Below are 15,991 nucleotides of genomic sequence, written 5' to 3'. Positions count from 1 at the left end.
CCAGTAAATCAGAGAGTCTTATAATGGGGGATTTTAATTTCCCAGATATTGACTGGAATTTGTGGGTTGGTCACTCGCACACTAGCAAGGCTTTTGTGCATTTATTGGATGATTGTTTTCTACATCAGCATGTTCGTGAGGCAACAAGAGGGAGCAATACTCTTGTTCTGATTATCAGTAGTGATTCTTCATGCATTAAGAACCTGCAGATAAATGAACCACTAGGTGGCAGTGATCACAGTGTGTTGAAGTGGGATTTACTCAAGGAGGTAACTACCATCAGAGGTAAAGGGAAGGGTTTTTGTTTTCGTAAAGGAGACTATGATGGTCTGAGACAGTATTTAAATTCTGTACAGTGGGACCAACTGATGATGTTACCAACAGCAAACTCAAAATGGGAAGCATTCAAGGAACTAATCTTGGAGGCTACCAGGCTTTACATACCAACTAAGAAATATTGTTCAAGGTTTAGGCCTAAATGTTTGTCAGATGAACTAATGAGACATGTGGCAGAGAAGAAAAATGCATGGGATACATACAAATTAATGGGTGACATGGAAGCCTATGATAGATATAAGTTGGTCTGTAACCAAGTCACAAAGGAGATTAGGCAGGCAAAGGCAGACTACGAAAAATCCTTGGCAAAGGATGCAAAGAAAAACAGAAAAGAGTTCTTTACATACTTGAACTTGAGAAGGAAAGGGATGAATCAGATTGGTCCACTGGATATTGATGGTTCAACAGTTGAGGATCCTGCTCAGGTGGCTAACAATCTAAACGAGTATTTTGCATCTACATTCACACATGAGGAGTTATTCAGGAAGGAGAATGATGTAGGTAAAGTAAACATTGGCAATGAACTGGATGATTTTGTAATAACTGAGAGGAAAGTGGAGGAGAGATTGTTGAGGATAAACATAAAAAAGGCACCTGGGGTGGATGGGATCTATCCAGTTATATTAAAGGAGGCAGCAAAGGAAGTATGCAAACCCCTAGCCATAATTATGAGAGCTTCTTTGGACTCAGGGGAGGTACCCATAGACTGGAGATGTGCAAATGTAACCCCAATTCACAAAGGAGGATCAAAGGCTGACACAAGTAATTATAGACCTGTTAGTTTAACTTCTGTTCCAGGTAAATTAATGGAGGCACTGGTTAAAGAAGCACTGCAGGATCATCTAGACAAGAATTCCGTTATAGCTCAGACGCAGCATGGTTTTGTTAAGGGCAGGTCTTGCCTGACCAATTTGATTGGATACTATGATGTAGTCACAAAAGAATTGGAAGCAGGGAATAACTTTGATATTATATATTTGGATCTTAGAAAGGCTTTCGATACTGTTGCACATGGAAGACTGCTGCACAAATTGGAGCAGTGTGGCATTGGAGGCAAATTGCTGCTATGGATAAGGGGATGGTTGAGTGGCAGAAGACAGAGAGTGGTAATCAATGGACACTGCTCAACGTGGACTAATGTTATTAGTGGAGTTCCTCAAGGTTCAGTGTTGGGTCCGTTGTTGTTTTCGGTGTTTATGAATGTTATTGATGATGGGATATCAAGTTTAATGTTCAAGTTTGCAGATGATACAAAGGTTGGCAGGGTCGTTAAGGACACTACTGACGCTATGCTGCTGCAACAGGATCTGGAAAGGTTGAACAGATGGGCTGAGAGGTGGCAAATGAAGTTTAACATTGATTAATGTAAAGTACTACATATGGGAAACAGTAACCCCAGAGCAACGTATCAACTCTGCGGTACTACACTGACAGTGGTGAAGAATGAAAAGGACCTGGGGGTAATTGTGCAGGCAGATATGAAGTTCTCTGAGCAGTGCAGACGAGCTGCAAGAGTAGCTCATGGTGTCTTGTCAATGATATACAGGAATTTTTCTAGCAGGGATAAGGAGGTGATTATTCCCTTGTATAAGGCAATGGTTAGGCCACATCTTGAGTACTGTATACAGGTCTGGAGGCCTCATTTCAAGAAGGATGTAGAGCTGCTGGAACGGGTACAGAGAAGGGCAACAAGATTAGTAAATGGAACGAAGGGTTGCTCTTACGAAGAAAGGCTTAAGTTTTGCAAATTGCAGAGTCTGGAGACTAGGCACCGGCGAGGTGATCTGATAGAAGTGTATAAGGCTTTGAATGGTTTGAGCATGCTCAATGCCAATGGGATTCTTCATCTTGCTCAGAATAATCACCTCAGAGGGCATAAATTCAAATTGAGGAAGGACGGATGTCGGATAGATGTGCGGAAATTTGCCTTTGGCCAGCGGGTGGTTGGTTGGTGGAACCGACTTCCATCACTTGTTGTTGAAGTTGATAGCCTAAACAAATTTAAAGCTCAACTGGACAGGTATTTCGAACAAACGGAGGGGTGAAATGGGAGTGGTTTTTTTTTTTTTTTTTTTTGGCTGATGCTGAATAAGCTTGCTTTCTTGCATCATATGCCTCTACTAATGCTAATGCTAACACACACCTACTCTCATTTTTCCCTTCCCAGTGCTTATTTCACACCAAACAGACTCAACACTGCATTGTCCACCAACATCAACTGGATGCACTTCGTTAGATTTTGTGTTTCTTAACTAACTTCTTTCCTTTCTGTACACATTGTACTCCCCAAATTCCAATTTTGCACTGCTTATGTCTGTGTGACTCCACATTTGATATCTCAACAATATCTGCCTTTGATGTCTTGACTAGCACTTCAAGCTCATCGAATTTATTAACTATATTCCTAGCATTGGTGTACATGCAAGTATACATGCACCTGTTTCTACTCTTAGTTACCAACACAGCCCATGTATTTACTTGTTCCACTATGACTCCCAGCAGTCCTGGAAATCCCCATTGCCTTGCTTTCCAGTCTGCTGCCCATTTTAATAGAAGCAATGCAAGAATCACTTTTGCCTCTGTCTGCGGCCACTGTTGACCTTTTAGTCTGTGTATCCCCCCATGCTAGCAGTTTTCCGACCCACCTAAACACTGCCTCGATAGCATCAGCAAGTATTCTTGCACCCTTTCTATTAAATCTCACTGTTATCCAAATAGAAAGGAATACTATAGAAATCAACTACCCACTGGCTAAAGACCAGTGGGTAGTTGATTTCTATAGTTCCACATAGTAAAACTATGTGGAACTTAATTAACTAGCTTATTATAATATATTGCTTACAATAAAATTCACTTGATAATGGTTCATATAATTAATTATGTGTTAGCGGAATTACATATTAATTCATGATAAACAACCACAATGTCCTTCCCCAATACATTATATCATAATCTTATATTCTCATATTTCAAAACAATTTTTCCTTTTATATAATAGCCAATGTCAGACTGCAAAGCAGATGCCTAATTCCCAGAGCTCACAATTCACATAATTCTAATCTTTCTGGTTTAAATCTCACTGTTATCCAAAGTATTGCTATCATAAGAAAATCATCTTATGTAAAATGCCAGCTAGGCTAATGATGTAGAGGGCATCACTACAGCTCGTGGGCATAAACTGAACTACAGAAAGCACCTCAGTTCCAAGAAAAATGTCATATGTAGGAGAGCTTAACAAGTTTGAACAAAGACAAGTAGTTGTGGGCCAAACTGTATTAGCAGTACTACTGAATTAGATATAATACTTAGTCAACATAGGTATTGGTATTGGCAACATGATGCAAGGTTGCAAGGCTTATACACACCAGCCAAAAAATAAAGAAATAATAAAATTACACACTGCAGTTGTCCATTCCTGCCAATAATTTGTCCACACCATTCTTTAAATTTATTTAAACAACCTGCTTTCACAACACTAGGCAAAAGTTTATTCCAACAATCAATTACCCAATGGCCAAATTCAAATTTCTGTACATCTATTCTGCAACCATCCTTTTTTCAACTTACACTTATGTTCCCTTGTGTGTATCTTGCGAGAATGAGTATAGATGCCAGCATTTAGTTTACTAAATTAAAGATGTCTAGTTTCCAGAGATCGCAATTTACATAATCCCATTCTGTGAAATATTCTTACTATAACAATATCTTTTTGTGCCCCAAAATAAAAATGAGGTTTCCAAACCTCATATACAGTATTCTAGATATGGCCAATCCACTACCTTATTCAGTGGGATAATCACCTCTTTATCCTACTACTGGCAAAATCCCTGTTTATCTGTGGCCTAAGATGAACATATGTGCTATGGTTAGCTGAAAAGAGGTCTGCCTCTTGCCCTCCAAGAGGCAGACCTGAGGGTAAACTGGAGCCTGATAAGAGCTAACACAGTTATAAAAGTGGCCACACATGCTATGGTTTGCTAGAAGTTTTATATCAGACAGGCATGCCTTCTGGGAAGCTGGAATGTGTAGGGAGTAAATAAACCAGATGACTTGGCCAGAAAACAAACCTTGAAGCAATACAGAATGGTTTTGTTTTTTCTGGAAGGCACTGATACATGCAAATCATAACATATAGGGGTGTTGGAGGGGAAGAATGAGGTGAAATTGATGAAATTTTTTCAATGCACATGAAGTGCCAGACTGTCATATCAAGTCAACCTAAAAGTAATGTTTCACCTTACTTCAAATTGAAAACAAATTCTATCAAAACAAATTTTAATTAATTATATTATATATTTCTTTTTTATGACCTCTTACCACCTTTTATTAACATGATTTTCAATTCCACATTTTATAAAAAAAAATTTTTTGTAAGGAGTTTGAACCATCCAGGAGCATCAAAGTTGAGGGGGAGAAAAGCTTCTGGGACAATGTGGAGCAGGCAGACCAGACCAGTACAGCTGTTTGATCCAGGGCTTGTGCTGGCTCTTGATGCTGCTGGGACTATCCTGTCCTCTTTTTTTTTTTTTTTTTGTTGCAGCCAACAGAACTTAAACTGTTTAGTTAATGCAATACCCTCACAGCTAGCATAGTAGTAATGATCACTGTTCTTCCACACCATGCAAAAAAAAAAAAAAAAAGGCCAAAGTTCAAATCCCATCTAGACCAGAGGAATTTTTATAAGCTTTTTTTTCTCCCTGACAGGCAGAAGAGTGGTTATAATAACCATACTCCCATACCACGTGGAAAAAGTTGATTCAAATCCTGTCAATGATGCAAGGAACTTTTATTGGCTTTTTTTTCACAACATGGCTGAGTTATTCAGTCTTGGCACAGAAATTCTGGTTTTAAGTGTAGCAAATAGATAACCAACACACTCAATTATGATATAATATACTGACACCTCATAGCCTTATTTATATGGTAGTAACATACACCTAACTGGTTAATGTTGCAGCCTTAATACTCATAGCAGGATAAACAACTCCGCCTTCACAACCAGTTGCCCCTTCGCAACAAATTGCAATGGCAACTCGTTTTGAAGGAAAAATTTGTTCAGCTGTGAACATTTTAAGACCACTGAATTAACTAAGTAGTTGTAAATCCCACTGCTGGCTACAAACAACATAGGGAGAGAACAGAATAATCCTCCTAACTCCATGTATTTTAAAATAAGGCCAAACAGCATAAACTATTATATAAATAATAATACATCCGGCATTATTATTTTTTATTTTAAAGGCACTGGAGATTGTTGCTCATTAGCATTAGCAGAGGCATTTGATGCAAGAAAGCAAGCTTATGCAGCATCAGCCAAAAAAAATAAATAAATAAATAAAAAATAACCACTTCCACTTCACTCCTCTGTTCATTCGAAATACCTGTCCAGCCGAGCCTTAAACTTATTTAGGCTGTCAACTTCCACGAAAAGGGATGGAAGTCTATTCCACCAACCAACCACCCACTGGCTAAAGGCAAATTTCCTCACGTCTATCCTACATCTGTCTTTTCTCAATTTGAATTTATGCCCTCTCAGGTGATTATTCTGAGAAAGAGGAAGAATCCCATCAGCATTGAGCATGCTCAAACCATTCAAGGCTTTATACACCTCTATCAGATCACCTCACCGGTGCCTAGTCTCCAGACACTGTAATTTGCAAAACTTAAGCCTTTCTTCGTAAGAGCACCCCTTTGTTCCATTCACTAATCTTGTTGCCCTTCTCTGTACTCATTCCAGCATCTCTACATCCTTCTTGAAATGAGGCCTCCAGATCTGTATACAGTACTCTAGGTGTGGTCTGACCATTGCCTTATACAAGGAAATAATCACCTCCTTATCCCTGCTAGAAAAATTCCTATATATCATCAACAATACACCATGAGCTACTCTTGCAGCCCGTCTGCACTACTCAGAGAACTTCATATCTGCCTACACAACCACCCCCACGTCCCTTTCATTCTCTACCACTGTCAGTGTAGTACCACAGAGTTGATACGTTGCTCTGGGGTTGCTGTTTCCCATATGTAGTACTTTACATTTGTCAATGTTAAACTTCATTTGCCACCTCTCAGCCCAACCTTTCCGGATCCTGTTGCAGTAGTATAGTGTCAGTAGTGTCCTTGACAACCCTGCCAACCTTCGTATCGTCTGCAAACTTGGACATTAAGCTTGATATACCATCATCAATATCATTTATAAATACAGAAAACAATAATGGACCCAATACTGAACCCTGAGGGACTCCACTAATAACATTAGTCCACAATGAGCAGTGTCCATTGATTACCACTCTCTGTCTTCTCCCCCTCAACCACCCCTTTATCCATAGCAGCAATTTGCCTCCAATGCCCCACTGCTCCAATTTGTGCAGCAGTCTTCCATGTGCAACAGTATCAAAAGCCTTTCTAAGATCCAAGTATATAATATCAAAGTTATTCCCTGCATCCAGTTCTTTTGTGACTGCATCATAGTATCCAATCAAATTGGTCAGGCAAGACTTCCCCTTAACAAAACCATGCTGCGTCTGAGCTATAACTGAAGTCTTGTCTAGATGATCCTGCAGTGCTTCTTTAACCAGTGCCTCCATTAATTTTCCAGGAACAGAAGTTAAACTAACAGGTCTATAATTACTTGTGTCGCCCTTTGATCCTCCTTTGTGAATTGGGGTCACATTTGCACATCTCCAGTCCATGGGTACTTCCCCTGAGTCCAAGAAAGCTCTCATAATTATGGCTAAGGGTTTGCTTACTTCCTTTGCTGCCTCTTTTAATATAACTGGATAGATCCCATCCATCCCAGGTGCCTTTCTTGTATTTATCTTCAACAATTTCTCCTCCACTTTACTCTCAGTTATTACAAGATTCTCTAGCTTACTGCCAGAGTTGAATACACCTCTGGTATTCCCCTCGCTAAATAACTCCTCATGTGTGAATGTCGATGCAAATTATTCATTCAGTTTGTTAGCTACCTGAGCAGGATCATCAACAGTTGACCCATCGATATCAAGTGGACCAATCTGATTCATCCCCTTCCTTCTAGAGTTTACATAAGTAAAGAACTCTTTGCTGTTTTTCTTTGCATCCCTTGCCTAAGATTTCTCGTAATCTGCCTTCGCATGCCTAACCTCCTTTGGAACTTGGTTACAGATCAACTTGTATCTATCATAGGCTTCTGTGTCATGTGTTAATTTGTATGTATCCCATGCATTTTTCTTCTCTGCCATATGTCTCATTAGTTCATCTGACATCCACTTAGGCCTAAACCTTGAACAATATTTCTTAGTTGGTATGTAAAGCCTAGTAGCTTCCAAGATAAGTTCTTTGAATGCTTCCCATTTTGAATTTGCTGTTGGTAACATCATCAGTTGGTCCCACTGTATAGAATTTAAATACTGTCTCAGTCCGTCATAGTCGCCTTTACGAAAGCAATAACCCTTCCCTTTACCCCTAATGGTAGTTCTCTTTGAGTAAATCCCACTTCAGCACACTGTGATCACTGCCACCTAGTGGTTCGTTTACCTGCAGATTCTTAATGCATGAAGAATCACTACTGATAATCAAATCAAGAGTATTACTCCCTCTAGTTGCCTCCCGAACATGCTGATGTAGAAAACAATCATCCAATAAATCCACAAAAGCCTTGCTAGTGTGTGAGTGACCAGCCCCCAAATTCCAGTCAATATCTGGGAAATTAAAATCCCCCATTATAAGACTCTCTGATTTACTGGCCCACTCTATTTCCCTGTACAATTTCTTATTATACTCATCAGAGTCATTAGGCCTATAGCACACTCCTACTCTCAATTTTGATCTCCCAGTGCTTATGTCACACCAAACTGACTCAACACTGCACTGTCCAGCAATGTTGACTGGCTTCACTTCCTTGGATTTTATGTATTTCTTAACTAATAGCATAACCCCTGCTCCCTTCCTATCCTGTCTATCCCTTCTGTAGACATTGTGCTCCAAAAATTCCAGTTCTGCATTCCTTATATCTGTGTGACACCACGTCTCTGAAATCCCCACAATATCTGCCTTTGATGTTTTGAGCAATACCTCAAATTCATCAAATTTATTTACTAAACTCCTAGCATTGGTGTACACGCAAGTATACATGCACCTGTTCTTTTTCTTAGCTACTCTAACACAACCTATGTGTTTATTTGTACCCCAATGATTCCCAGCAGTCTCTGAAATATCCTGCATCTTATTTTCCAGGCTGCAGCTCATTCCAATAGAAGCAGTACAAGAATCACTTTCACCTCTGCCAGTGGCTACTGTTAATCTATTAGTCCTTGTATCCCCCAATCTAGCAGTTTTCCGACCCACCTAACACTGCCCTGATAGCATCAGCAAACATTCTTGCACCCTTTCTATTTAAGTGTATCCCATCCCTGTAGAAGCAGTCTCTCCTGTTAACAAGTACAGACCAGGCTGAAAAAAATTCTATCCCTTGAGCCTTGCACAATCCTTTCAGGGCCAAATTGATCGACAGGGCTCTCATCATATACTCCCTCCTATCGTGTCTGGGCAGAATTGCAGACACTTTCAAATTCAACCCTAATTCACGGCTTTTTTTCAACAGTGACCTGTACTTGTTAAGTAATTCCACCAGTCTCCTACTCTTAATATCATACTCATATTGTGTGTAGAAGTATGCATTTGCATACCAATTTTGTTGTGCAGGCTAAACACTCTAGAAAAACTCACCTACTTTTCACACCTAAGAACAGCTAACTGTGGCCTTGACTGAAGGACTTTAGAAATTCCTTCAGTCAGTGATGGGAATCAAATCCAGCCCTCACGAAATAAGTGATGATGCATAGTAAAATGGTGCAAAGACTCGGGAACACAGCAGCTGTGGAATTTTTTATCCCATTCAAACTCCTCAATTTTGGAAATAATGCAAGTTTTTTTCATGAAACAAAACATGTTGAATTGACCAAAGGGTGACAAATCATAGCATTTTTGTTAAAATTCTAACTGGTGGCATCACCTGTTAGAATTTGACATCAGCTATGATTATCTATTGCGTTTATTCAGATTCCTCATTTCAAAATAAGATACACTCGGCATATCCCACTAAATACATAGCAAAACAGTCATGCAATAAGTTCTCTTTGCTGTGATGTGGTCAAATGCCCTATATCAGAAGTTCCCAATGTTTTGGCCCCAGGGATGGAAAGGAAAGTACTTGGTGTTTTGAGGCCCATGTTGTTTGTACAAAGCACTTTTTTATTGAAATATGGGCTGCTTGTTTTTTTTTTTTTTTTTTTTTTTTTTAATTCTGTGTTTGGTTGATGTAGTTTAATTATTAGAAAGTACTATCAATTTCAAACTCACAAAGCCTCAACATAAAAAAGGAATTAAGCATGAAAACCAACTTCCAATGGCATACAGGAAACTTTTTCTGTAACACATGCAGTATATTTTAAATATTGATTCAGAGAACTAGTAATTTTTCCCATTCCTTTTCTTCTTTACAAAAATTTATAATATTTGAAATAATTTTCCTTCTGCTGCTTTTAATATGTTCACTTAAACATTCATATATTGAAGAATCTATATATTAACTTATAAAAGTATGTATATTCATAGCTAAATTATGCCAAATTTGTTTATTTGCACTTGGAATTGGAAAAACATATGGTTTTAAAGGGGAAAAGGTATAAAAGTTTGAGCCTCTACATTAATCCACTTGATTAATGATAAACGAATGATAAAGCACTCAATTCTTACCTCCAGTAATAATTCAATCCAGAAATGTAGTTTGATTATGATGATGGGAATACAGTGAAATGCAACTGTCTACTCATGGTGTAAGAATTTTTGGAGCCAATTCATGTGGAGTCCATTTTCCAAGTTGTCACTTTTGCAGGTTGCTTTAAGTAACTTTGAATGTTGGAATCAACTAAACTAAATTACCAAGCTAGTCTGTAACTGTTGCAATAAGAATAGCTTCAACAATGGCTTTCAGATTGCTGCTGATTTCAACAAGTCATCCTGATGTGCACTTTTGGAAACAGCAGCAGCATTTTCTCCACAGACATCTTGCATGTTTTTTTTTTCACTACACTTGTGTTATTCCCTTTACTAAATTCAGTTCACACAGCACTTTTCACTAACCAAAATGTAGCACTCTTCACTAACCAAAATTTGCTGATTCATTTCTATGCAATGATATTCTATTCCAATCCATGCATACATACATATTGAAAAAACCATCAATGCAAACTTCACAGATACTTGTTATCCTTCTGGCTGATTTACCCACACAAGCTCCAGCTTGTGAAAAGGCAATGCTATTCACAGTCATAAATCTCCCAGCATACTATAGCATCTACAGCCACCTTATCCATGCTTTCATAAACATAAAAAAAAAAAAATTTGGATTTTTTTTTAGGTTCATATTTTGTAGGTTCATTCTATACTAATTCAAAGGAACTGATTCCTAAAAATGGAATGTAAGTTCAAGGGCTTCTAGTTATCAAGTTTGAAATAATTATTTAGGTAATTATATTCCTCTTCATTCTGTTTGTATTTAAATTTCTATGTGGTGAATTAAATTAAAAGAAAGACTACAAAAACATTGTTGTTAAAACGCTACCTCTCTAAAGTGAAGTTCATTAGGTTTGGCAAACTTGAAATTGCTAATGTTGGCCATAAAACACAATTTAAAAATGTAACTCTTGAATACATAATTACAAGAAGATCGGTCTTTTCAGTAAGCTGTTGTCAATTGGCATGTTACGTAATGCATGAATGGAAGACAGGTATTTAAATATTTAGATGCAAATCTTGACAAACAGAGAGCTTGTCTCTTATTGGCCAGTTGAAAACTAAATTTTATCAAGACACCAGAAACTAACTAAATGAAGAAACTGATTCCATAATTCATGTGAAATGACACCAATATCTTAGCAGCATCTCACTGCATGATTATGTTCAGACTTTTCTCAATAAAAGTAATTGTTTCCACTGAAAGTTCATTATGTAAATGACCAAAAGTAATATAAAAACCAAATATTTATGTATATAAATATTTAGAAATGGGCAAAGTCTCCACTATCTCCACTGACTTCCACAGGAACAGGCATAAGTAATCAAATACGGGAGGAGTTTTCTGAAATGGTGGTGCATACACAGAAAAACATCCTGCCCTATGTAAATTATGAATTGTTGAGTGTAAATCTTTAGAGAACTGTGTCAGTTGATTATTAAATTGAATAATTTATTTTAGATTTTCCAATGTTGATAACGAACATTGACTCACTATATATTAAGACTATCTGAATCTGGTCATTTTTTGTCTAATCAGTAAGAATTTCTTATATTTTTAATAAATAAATTTAGAAAAAAAAAAACTTTTCTTTAAAATATGCTGCATGTTATTGTCAGAGGACAAAAAAAGTGAAAAGGTGTAGATGACAAAAAAAAGTTAAAAAAATTTATCTGCTAAACCAACACCTATTGTTACTTGATTATGTCACTTTATAATAATTTAAAATGGTTTCATTACACTAAGTTACTTAAGTGTGCCCTTACTGTTCCATAGGTTAGAATAATCTATGGTAGAACAGTACTAGCACACATCTGAGAAGAATATTTTATATAATGAAAAAGAAAAAAAGAAAGGAAAAAAAAAAGTACATATCAGTCTGTCCAACACTGATCACCTTGAAATTGAGCTCCACCTACTAAAGTTTGATTCCAGGGTTATCGATCAATCAAATGGGTGTCCAAAACAATTTACCACACCTTACCCTACCTCCCCATAATGTTTTGTTTGTTTGTTTGTTATTTGGTTTTTAGGAGCATTAGCAACTAAGGCCATATTGCTCCGGGATATGCAGTGGTCATTCCCTGACCTTTCCGCATCCTCCGTATTTGGTGGTGACGGGCTCAAACCCCGGTCTAATCAAGAAGTGTGTGCTACACACTGCTGCTCCTTCCCACCTGGCTACAGAGGCGTCCCCCCATAATGTATTCTACATCAATAACACAGAAATTATATCATCATATACTACAATAAATACTGTTATTGCCATTTACACTGCATCAATAACACAACAATAATGCACTTCAATCTGTTCTCACTAGCACACCATTTTCTTTACACAATAATTTTCTGTTGTAGTCCATGTCACATTTTCCTAACCATCTGAAGAATTACAAGTTGAAAACATTATTTATAGCATCTTTAAGCTCATCACTGATGCAACATCATCTTTGAGAAACCTGAACTGCAACAATAAATTACCATACATGGAGGGATCAGGGCTTCGGAGGCCATTTTGTAGTGCTTGCTTACTGATGATTATTTATTTTATTATTTTATTTTTTTTGAAGGTAACAGATTCTTCACCTTATTTACATGCTTCTCCTCTGGTTGATGGCCTACCAGTTTGACCAAATACATTCCTGGAAGCATACATGAATATACCTACACAGCAGCTCAAAACAGTGTTCTGTTGTATGTACTCATAGCATAAATTGTCACAAGACTACAAAACAAAAGTAATAATTTTTGTTCTGGAATTTTTATTATCAGTGAACCTAAGTGGGGAGTAAAGACATTATGAACACCCTGTATGTTTAAATAGTCATATGATATTACAGTAAAAGTTTAAAAATATTTTATAAAAATTCAATTTACTAAAATTCCTGTTTATATACTGTTCTGTATTATTAAAAATAGTAAGATTGTGCTATTTTAATAATACATTTTAAAATAGCACAAAAAAGTCCTTATTACAATAGGCAAACTTATTTAAGATTGCATAAATAAAGAATATTTTGCTGCTTACTTTTACAATAGTACCACTTTGTTTATGTTATAAATAACAACCTCTCACCGCACTTTTAACTTTTAGAGACCAAATGCAGTTCTTTCTGAGTAGCACGAAGTCTCTCTGCCAGCCAGTTTCTCTTTTGCTGTAAGTACTGAATTCTCCAACTCTTTAACTTATAGCCAAAAGCAGTGCCGCACAAAAATGATAGGATTAACACAAACGACAGTGTTTTACCTGTAAATATAATCTGCATATTCTTTGGCGTTATATTTTACTGTTATGTCCTCACTAGCCAGTCAAGTCATGAGATAAACCCTACAAAATGTATATATCGAAAATATTAACTACTAATTTCAAAACTACATTTTCTTTCCATATATGGGTATACAGATGTATACAAAGTCTATTTTACTACTCAGCGACTATATCTTTCTGACGTTCATTTCCACTTTTCATAAGGTACATTCTCAAGGCGGTCTATAGCTTAGCATGGAATTGCGAAAAATACTTAAAACAGCAAAAAACAGTTCTGCAAATTACATAGAAACCAAAAAATACACAAAACTTTCTATATAACCTTAATTAACAAGCAGACCCAACAGATTAATCTGCGGAAAATAAAACACAGATCCTATCCAATGGATATTTAAACTACTATGCGACACCTATGGTATGTACTACGCAGAGTTTAAAATTTTCGTTTAACTACCGTTTTATCTATCGCGGTTTTAGAGCAAGGTCCAGCTGCCACAAGTAGTAGTAGTAGTGGCATGTGATGCAAGAAAGCAAGTGTATGAGCTTATGCAGCATCAGCCAAAAAAAAAAAAAAAAAAAAAATCACACCATTCCCTCCAAATGCCTGTCCAGTTCCTCCTTAAATTTATTCAACCTATCAACTTCCACAACGACAGATGGAAGTTCGTTCCAGCAATTAACCACCCGCTGGCTAAAGGCAAATTTCCGCACATCTATTCTACATCTGTCTTTTCTTAATTTGAATTTATGCCCCCTTAGGTTCGTAATCTGAACAAGTGGAAGGATCCCATCAGAATTCAGCGTGCTCAACCCATTCAAGGCCTTATATACCTCAATCAGATCACCGCGCAGGTGCCTAGTCTCCAACCACTGCAATTTGCAGAACTTAAGCCTCTCATGGTAAGAGGATCCCTTCATTCCCCTCACCAATTTTGTTGCCCTTCTCTGTACACGCTCAAGTAAATCTACATCCTTCCTAAAATGAGGCCTCCAGACCTGTACGCAGTACTCAAGCCGTGGCCTGACCATTGCCTTATACAGAGGAATAATCACCTCCTTTTCCCTGCTAGCAAAATTCCTATATATTTGTATCATTGACAAAACCCCATGACCTGCCCTGGCAACCTGTCTGCATTGCTCAGAAAACTTCATATCGGACTGCACATTACTCCCAGGTCTTTTTCATTTTCTACCACCATAAGTGTAGTACCACACAGTTGGTACGTTTCTCTGGGGTTACTTCTACCCATATGCAGTACTTTGCATTTGTCAAGGTTAAACTTCAGTTGCCACTTCTTAGCCCATATGCCCAAATTATCTAGATCCTGTTGCAGTAGCACACTGCCATTACTGTCATTAACAACCCTGCCAACCTTTGTATCATCTGCAAACTTCGACATTAAGCCTGATATACCTTCATCAATATCATTGATAAATACACAAAACAACAGTGGACCTAACACCAAACCCTGTGGGACTCCCCTAATAACATTAGTCCAAGAAGAGCAGCACCCATTGATTACCACCCTCTGTCTTCTCCCACTTAACCATCCTTTTATCCATTGTAGCAACTTACCCTTAATACCATTCTGCTCCAATTTGTACAATAGTCTTCCATGCGCAACAGTGTCAAAGGCTTTCCTGAAATCCAAATATATGATATCAAAATTATTTTTTGCATCCAATTCCTTTGTAACCACATCATAATATCCTATCAAATTTGTCAGACAAGACTTTTCCTTAACAAACCCATGCTGTGTCTGAATTATTGCTGCAGTCTTGTCTAGATGATCCTGCAATGCATCTTTAACGTGACTCCATTATTTTACCCGGAACAAAAATTAAACTAACTGGTCTGTAATTACTCGTGTCACCCTTCGATCCCCCTTTGTGAATTGGGGATACATTTGCACATCTCCAGTCCGTGAGAACCTCCCCTGAGTCCAAGGATGCTCTCATAATTATGGCTAAGGGTTTGCTTAGTTGCTTTGCCGCCTCCTTTAATATAACTGGATAGATCCCATCCACCCCAGGTGCTTTTCTTATGTTTAACTTCAACAATTTCTCCTCCACTTTGCTTTCAGTTATTCCAAAATCATTAAGTATCCTGCTACAATTTGATAACCTTCTGCCATTTTCAAACCTTAATAACTCCTCATGTGTGAATATAGATGCAAAATACTCATTCAGTTTGTTTGCTATCTGAGCAGGATCATCAACAGTCGAACCATCGATGTCAAGTGGACCAATCAGATTCATCCCCTTCCTTTTAGAGTTTATATAAGTAAAGAAATCCTTGCTGTTTTTCTTAGCATCTTTTGCCAAGGATTTCTCGTAATCTGCCTTCGCCTGCCTAACCTCCTTTGTCACCTGATTACAGACTAGCTTATATCTGCCATAGACTTCTGAGTCGCTTGATAATTGATATGCATCCCATTCATTTTTCTTCTCTATTACGAGTCTCATTAATTCATTAGATAACCATTTAGGCCTAAACCTTGAACAATATTTCTTAATAGGTATGAAACTTTTAGTAGCTTCCACGATTAATTCCTTGAATGCTTCCCACTTAGAATTTACTGTTGGTAACATCGTCAGTTGATCCCACT

General features: G+C 37.6%; 1 protein-coding gene across 2 annotated transcripts in view; it reads right to left on the bottom strand.

Annotated features, from left to right (window-relative positions):
* The window catches only part of LOC150076911 (isoaspartyl peptidase/L-asparaginase), a 65,328-nt gene extending 52,147 nt beyond the window's left edge, over positions 1-13,181 (bottom strand). The window contains exon 1 of one of the 2 annotated variants that reach the window (XM_090386949.1): positions 13,143-13,181. The gene's annotated coding sequence lies outside the window, so the exon portion shown is untranslated. The remainder of the gene's footprint in view (positions 1-13,142) is intronic. The other variant, XM_090386950.1, reaches the window with a different exon arrangement.
* Between the last annotated feature and the right edge of the window lie 2,810 nt (positions 13,182-15,991).

The sequence above is a fragment of the Mastigoproctus giganteus genome, chromosome 12 (genome assembly GCF_048544385.1).
Source record: "Mastigoproctus giganteus isolate SK-2022 chromosome 12, ASM4854438v1, whole genome shotgun sequence".
Taxonomy (NCBI): Eukaryota; Metazoa; Arthropoda; class Arachnida; order Uropygi; family Thelyphonidae; genus Mastigoproctus; species Mastigoproctus giganteus.
This window is presented reverse-complemented; position numbering and strand designations above follow the sequence as displayed.